The sequence below is a fragment of the Pteropus vampyrus genome, unplaced genomic scaffold (genome assembly GCF_000151845.1).
Source record: "Pteropus vampyrus isolate Shadow unplaced genomic scaffold, Pvam_2.0 Scaffold485, whole genome shotgun sequence".
Classification (NCBI taxonomy): Eukaryota; Metazoa; Chordata; class Mammalia; order Chiroptera; family Pteropodidae; genus Pteropus; species Pteropus vampyrus.
In genome coordinates, this window is record NW_011889266.1 from 96,583 (window position 1) to 103,228 (window position 6,646).

A 6,646-nucleotide genomic window follows, 5' to 3' on the forward strand; every position below is an offset into this window, starting at 1 on the left:
GTGTGTGTGAGTGTGGGTGTCTGTGTGAGTGTGGGTGGGTGTAAGTGTGGGTGTGTGTGAGTGTGGGTGTCTGTGTGAGTGTGGTTGTCTGTGAGTGCGGGGGTGTGTGAGTGTGTGTGAGTATGGGTGCATGTGAGTGTGGGTGGGTGTAAGTGTGGGTGTGTGTGAGTGTGGGTGCGTGTGAATGTGGTTGTCTGTGAGTGCGGGGGTGTGAGTGTGAGTGGGTGTGAGTGTGGGTGTGCATGGGTGTGGATGTGAATGTAGGTGTGCGTGGGTGTGGGTGAGTGTGCGTGGGTGTGAGTATGGGTGCATGCGAGTGTGGGTGGGTGTAAGTGTGGGTGTGTGTGAGTGTGGGTGCGTGTGAGTGTGGGTGTGTGCGAGTGTGGGTGCGTGTGAGTGTGGTTGTCTGTGAGTGCGGGGGTGTGAGTGTGAGTGGGTGTGAGTGTGGGTGTGCATGAGTGTGGATGTGAATGTAGGTGTGCATGGGTGTGTGTGAGTGTGCGTGGGTGTGAGTATGGGTGCATGCGAGTGTGGGTGGGTGTAAGTGTGGGTGTGTGTGAGTGTGGGTGCGTGTGAGTGTGGGTGCGTGTGAGTGTGGGCACATGTGTGCCCAGGAACGCCATCCCCACACGCTGGAAGCGGGTGTGTCAGTCTGCTCCAGATGCCCTCAAAGGACCACCACAGCCTGGACCTACACACGTAACCCTGCTTCTCACAGTTCTGGAGACCGGAGGTCCCAGGTCAAGGGGCCGGCAGGGTTGGTTTCTGGCGAGGCCTCTGTCCTGGGCTTGCAGATGGCCACTTTCTCTGTGCGCCCTCACACGCCCCTCCCTCTGTGCATCAGGGAGGGAGGGAGCGCGCCCTCCGGTACCTCGTCCGTCCCCTTCCCATAAGGACACTCGTCTTGTTGGCTCCGGGCTCCATCCTCATGGCCTTGCTTAACCTAAATTTCCTCCCTAAAAGCCCTGTGTCCAAATGCAGTCACACTGGGGGTCAGGGCTCCAACATATGGATTTGGGGGGACGCGATTCAGTTCAAAACAGCGGGGCAGGGAGACACAAAAGGATGACTGTGGCTCGTTCCCTGTGCGGGCTGCGGGCAGGGCCGTGGAGCCGAACCCTAGAACCGTGGCACGGCAGAGCAAAGCCGGACGCGACGACATAATCCAACTGTCTCGTTTGTCACATGGGGAAACTGAGGCCCCGGGAGGGAAGGTCGTGGTCGCAGCACTGGGACAGAATGGCAGAGTCACCATCGTCTTGTGCTCTTGGCACCAGATGCCATTCCCCCGAGGGGGGCAGAGCCGGGGATGGAGACCCCTCCACCCACCGCATTGGGTCCTCCAGGAGGGTGACTGGGAAGGGCGGCTGGGCTGGGCCCTGAGAGAAGTGGGCAGGAGGGAGGCTGCTGCCTTGGGACCCTGGCCAGCCGCTCGCCGCTTCGTGCGTCAGCTCCTGCACCCACAAATCTCCACCTCTGAGGACGGCTACGAGGCTTAAATGCGATGCTTGACGTCAACACTTAACAAGGTGGCTGGCACGTTTTCAGTTCTCAGGAAATGTGAACTATTATTTCCATACAGCCGGTTACCGAACCTGACCCCCAAGTCCGAGACGCTTTCCCTGACCCCAGCGGCAGTAACCGTAGTGAGAATTTCGGAGCGCTGGCTGCGTGCAGGCGCCGAGACGAGCATCGTCCATGGACTATCTTGCTTATTGTCCCGTTGAGCAGAAGAGAGACTGAGGCCCCTCCAGGCGTTGACCTGCCCAAGGTCACGCAGGATTAAGTGGGCGGAGCAGAATTCAAATCCAGGTGAGTCTGGCTGCAGGCCCTGCCCTCTTCATCACTCACCTCTCCAGCCTCCCCGAGATCCCGACGGCGACTTTCTCAATGGGAACAAACACAGGTGAATATACACACCTGTTAGTTCATCATAAAAATTAATTCACGGTCTCATTACGGCACCCACCAGGATGGCTCGCTAGCCACCCAGAATGCAGACTATCTCTGACGAAGTCAGACCAAGTGGGAGCTGATGTCAGCAATGAGGGTCCTGGCTACTCTGGGTTCTGAGGCCCCTCCCTCCGTCACCTGCGTGTGCTGGGGTGAGCATCTACATCCCTCACTGAGCGACTTCTGGGGCATGAACTGCTCATGGAATTGGAAGCCTGGGCGTCACCAGGGGAGGGGGTGACAGGTGTGTGAATGGACTGGGGTCGCACCTCCCAGTAGCACGGGGCTGCTCCCCGACCACGTCCACGTCCCCGACCACGTCCCCGTCCGAGGGCAGGCCGGACATCGTGGGTGGGCCCCGCGTGGCCTTGGAGGGGAGAAGGGGGAGGGAGGCACGTCCTGGACCAGCGATGGAATTGCGAGCTGCGTACAGACGTAGCCTGTGCATCACACGAGGGGAGCGGAGAGGGTGCCGGCAGAGGACAGCCTCACGTTATCACCCTCTGTCGCTTCGGGTCCCTCTATGGATTCCGATTCATCTTTCTATCTCAAGGCTACGTCTCAAGCAGGTCCTGTAGTTCTCCGGGCTTTTCCCATCACGAGATCACTTTGCTTCTATAATTAAAACCACCATGTGGTGTGCCTCGTCCCTTACTTGTCAGATGACATGTGTGGCCCTCCCAGAAATGTGTCCTCGGGGAGAAGAGATTCAGGGAAAGAGGCTCCCCGCTTCTCACGCTCTCTGTCTGGGGTGCTCCTAGGGATTCCTCCCTTGGGTTTAGGCAACGCCTCTCGTCCAGATGACCAGCTCAACCTCAGGCCCGGACTAGGTGCCAACAGGCTGACCGATCCTCGAGACACCCACGGCCTAGCCCTCCTGGGGGCGAGGAGCTTGAAACCGGGAGCTCGTCCCGGATTACCGAGTGGGCCCCGTATTATCACGAGGGTCCTGACAACAGAGTCGGAGGGTCACCGTCAGAGAGGATACGCGAGGACAAAAGCAGAGGTCGGGGGGCAAGCGGGGCAGACGCTCCGCTGCTGGCCTGGACAGGAGAGGAAGGTGCCACGAGCCGAGGAAGGCAGGTGGCTCTAGAAGCTGGGAGAAAAAGAATTTAAAAAAAAAAATGAAAACACAAGGGAACAGATTCTCCCGCAGAGCCTCTAAAGCCAACACAGTCTTACGGACCGGTTTCAGGCTTCTGAGCTCCAGGGCTATAAGAATATTAATTAGAGTTGCTTTACGCCACTAAGTCGATAGTAATTTGTTACAGCAGCCGCAGGAAACCAACACACTACTCGTCTGCCGGGGTTCCCGCCCCATCCCGAGAAGTCCCCAGGACAGACCTCTTTTAAGATGACATCGGGCCAGCTGCCTTCCAAGGGGTTTGCATCTGGTTCCCAGAAAACCCACCCGGGACCCCAACTGACTGAAAGCGCCATGGCAACCAGCACGAGCTGGCGATGCGGAAACCGTGGAATCTTGGGAGACAGGGCCAGATCCCATGGCCAGAGGGACAAGTCGGGAGAAGTCACACGTCTGCTCAGATGTCTGCACCGGACTTCAGGAAGGCGGCAGGGAGAGAAGGAGCCGGACAAGGACGGTCCCTTGGACAGAGATGTGACAGACTGAAGACTTTATAAAATGATTTTCTCATATGACTGGCTCCTGACAAATAACCCCGTGAAACAGAGAAGGGGGTGACACCCGAAGATGGCGAAGCTGCTTCGAGGAAACGACTTACACACTCAGCTTTGAAAAGGCATGTTCGGGGTTTTCTAAAAAAATTATCTCACCCTGGGAAATAGGGACAGGAGAAAGTTTATTTCTGCGGAGTCAAGTATAGTAGGGACACGCAAGCAACAATTTTTGCTCCGGGTTGTCGGAGGAAGAGACAATGTGATTAGAGGGTTGGGACTTTGAGCCCCGCTCCCTGACACCAGTGGTCAATGACTTAATCAAATGCCTACGTAACGGAACCTCTATTAAACACCCCAACCAAGGGGTTTGGAGAGCTTCCAGGTTGGTGAACGCGTGGTGGTACCAGGCGGGGTGACACACACCTGGGGAGGGCAGGCAAGACCCGTGCCCTTCCCCGAGCTTTGCCCTACACGCCTCTGCCCTTGGCGGGTCCTGAGACGTCTCCTTTATAATGAACGGGTACTCGTAAATAAAGCGTTTTCCTCAGTTCTGAGAGCCATTCCAGCAAATCAGTGAGCCCAGAGAGGGGCTTGTGGGAACCTCTAATTTGCAGCTGGACGATCAGAAGTATGGGAGGCCCAGACTCACACTGGCTTCGAAGCAGTGGGGGGTGTTGGAGAACCAAGCCTTTAACCCGTAAGGTCTACACTAACTCTAAGTAGTTAGAGTCAGAATGGATTAAACTGAATTGAAAAAAAAAACAGGGTGGGACACTCAGTTTATGTCCACAGAGAACTGGACAATTGCTCGGTGGGGAAAACCCACACATGTGGTGTCCAGAGCATTGGGAGCAGAGAAAGTCCTTCCTTCGGTGGCCTCGCTGGGAAATGCATTCTCCGCAGATGTAATTAGCCAAGATGAGGTCATACTGGATTGCAGTGGGCCCGAGGTCCAATGACTGGTGTCCTTAGAAGGGGCCACGCGACAACGGTGGCAGAGCTTGGCGTGGTGTGCCTCTGAGCCGAGGTTCACCAAGGATTGCCAGAAACCACAAGAAATTGGGGCGGGGGGCGGGCATGGAAGAGACTCTCCTTCAGAACCTCCAGAAAGAGCCCACCCTGCCGACCCTCTGATCTCGAACTTCCCACCTCCAGGACAGCGAGAGGATAAATTTCTGTCGTTTTAAGCCGCCCAGTTGATGGATTCACTGTGGCGGCCCTGGGAACTAACACAGACGGTAATGAATTTTGTCTTCCTGAGTGAGATAAATCTGTAAAGTCAACCATTGTTCAGCCCCACGTATGATGAGCGAGTCTTTAGGGTAAGTAAGCCGTGAGCACCGAGCTCCTGCCTCGCACGGCAGAGAGGGGCCGGTGAGGGACTGGCCCGTTTCCGACAGGTGGTTCCTGGGCACCCTCCCCGGCTCGTGCAGATGATGCTCAAAGACCCGATGGATTTCTCAACTTCTCCGCAAATAAGGACCCTCAGCAGGGACCCAGCTTGGGGAAGCCATGGACCAAGAAGAATTACTGACGCTGCCAGCATCTCCAACACACCCACCCCCAGGAAGGGCATCTGGGCTCAGGGGCCCCTACCAAGAGTGGGCGGCATGCACGGCGGGTGCCTCTCCCATCTTCTGTGTTACAGTGAAGCCCATGGGAAGCTGCCTAAATCTGAATCTCAATAACGTCACTTTCAAACTCTGTAACGTTAGGTAAATTATTTAACCTATTGGTGCCTCAGTTTCTTTGTCTATAGAATGACGTTAATACCGCTTAACAGAATCGAAAGTTTAGAAAAAATAATACAAATAAAGCTCATAGCATGATGTCTGGTGTTAGCCCTCAAAGAATGCTAGCTATCGCATGGATTAAGATCTTCTGCGTCCTATAAGTAGGTCCCCGCTTTCTTTTTTAATGCTTCCTGTGGAGTGCTTCCTTGTCTGTGGCAGTGGGCGAGGGAGACGTGGGCTAAGCTGCTTCCTCTTCCCTCAATTCATCCAGCCACTCAGGAGGCCGGAAAAAAAAAAAACCACCAGAAGAAGGATATGCACACAGTGTAACAGGAAGAACGTGTAACCAAGAACAAATCGGAAAGGCTGGGAAAACCTTAACAGTGTCAGGAAGCGCTCGTCTCATACACGAAATTTGTACATAAAGAATGAGAGGACAGATGATTCTGAAAAGCGGGTCTGGAGCAAGATGAACCCAAACAGGAACAAAGCAACAGGGGGCCGATGACACAGCTCTGAGAAGGACAGCTGACACACTCAGCCTCGGTTCCGTAGGGTCCAGTTTTGCACAAACACCGTTTCACGTACAACAGGCAGAAAACCGCTGCTTGGAGGGAGATGAGGCCTCGGTAGCTGAGAAGGCTGGATGCGAGCCCCAGGCCCAGGGCAAGGACCCCTCGGGGTCACAAGGGGATTTCAGGCCTGGCTACGGGACTCGTCAGCGGATGAAGGGATCATGATGTTTTAGAGCATAAGGGAATAAGACAGAGAAAAGTGATCTTTGAAATGAGTATAAATGTGAACGAGTCTACAGCCGGGGTGACTGGATGACAAAGGCCTGCACATTTCAGGATGTGCGCGTGTAGGGGAAATGTGGTCGACAGGGCACCAGTGCACCTGTGAGTGAATGACGCCTTCAGCCTTGGTGGCCATATTCGATTGAGCCCATTCTAACCTCCGCCCTTCCTGCTTACCTCTGAAACCTGGAGAATATTAACCCTAGCTCACTTGCTGTTTATTGATGTGAGAAGCAGAATAATGGCCCCATGAAGATGTCCCATCCTAATCCCCAGAATCTGTGAATGCATCAGGTTACATGGCAGGAGAGACTTAAGGTTGTAGACGGAGTTCGGATTGCTCGCCAACCTAGAAATGACCTTGAGGTGGGGAGATTATCCTGGATTCTCTAGGTGGGCCCAAGGGCATCATGAGGGTCCTCATGAGTGGGTGTGACAAGGGAAGCAGAGTGGGAGGGATGCTTGGAAGGTGAACAATGCTAACTTTCAAAACAGCAAGAGGATAAACGTGTGTTGCTTTAAGCC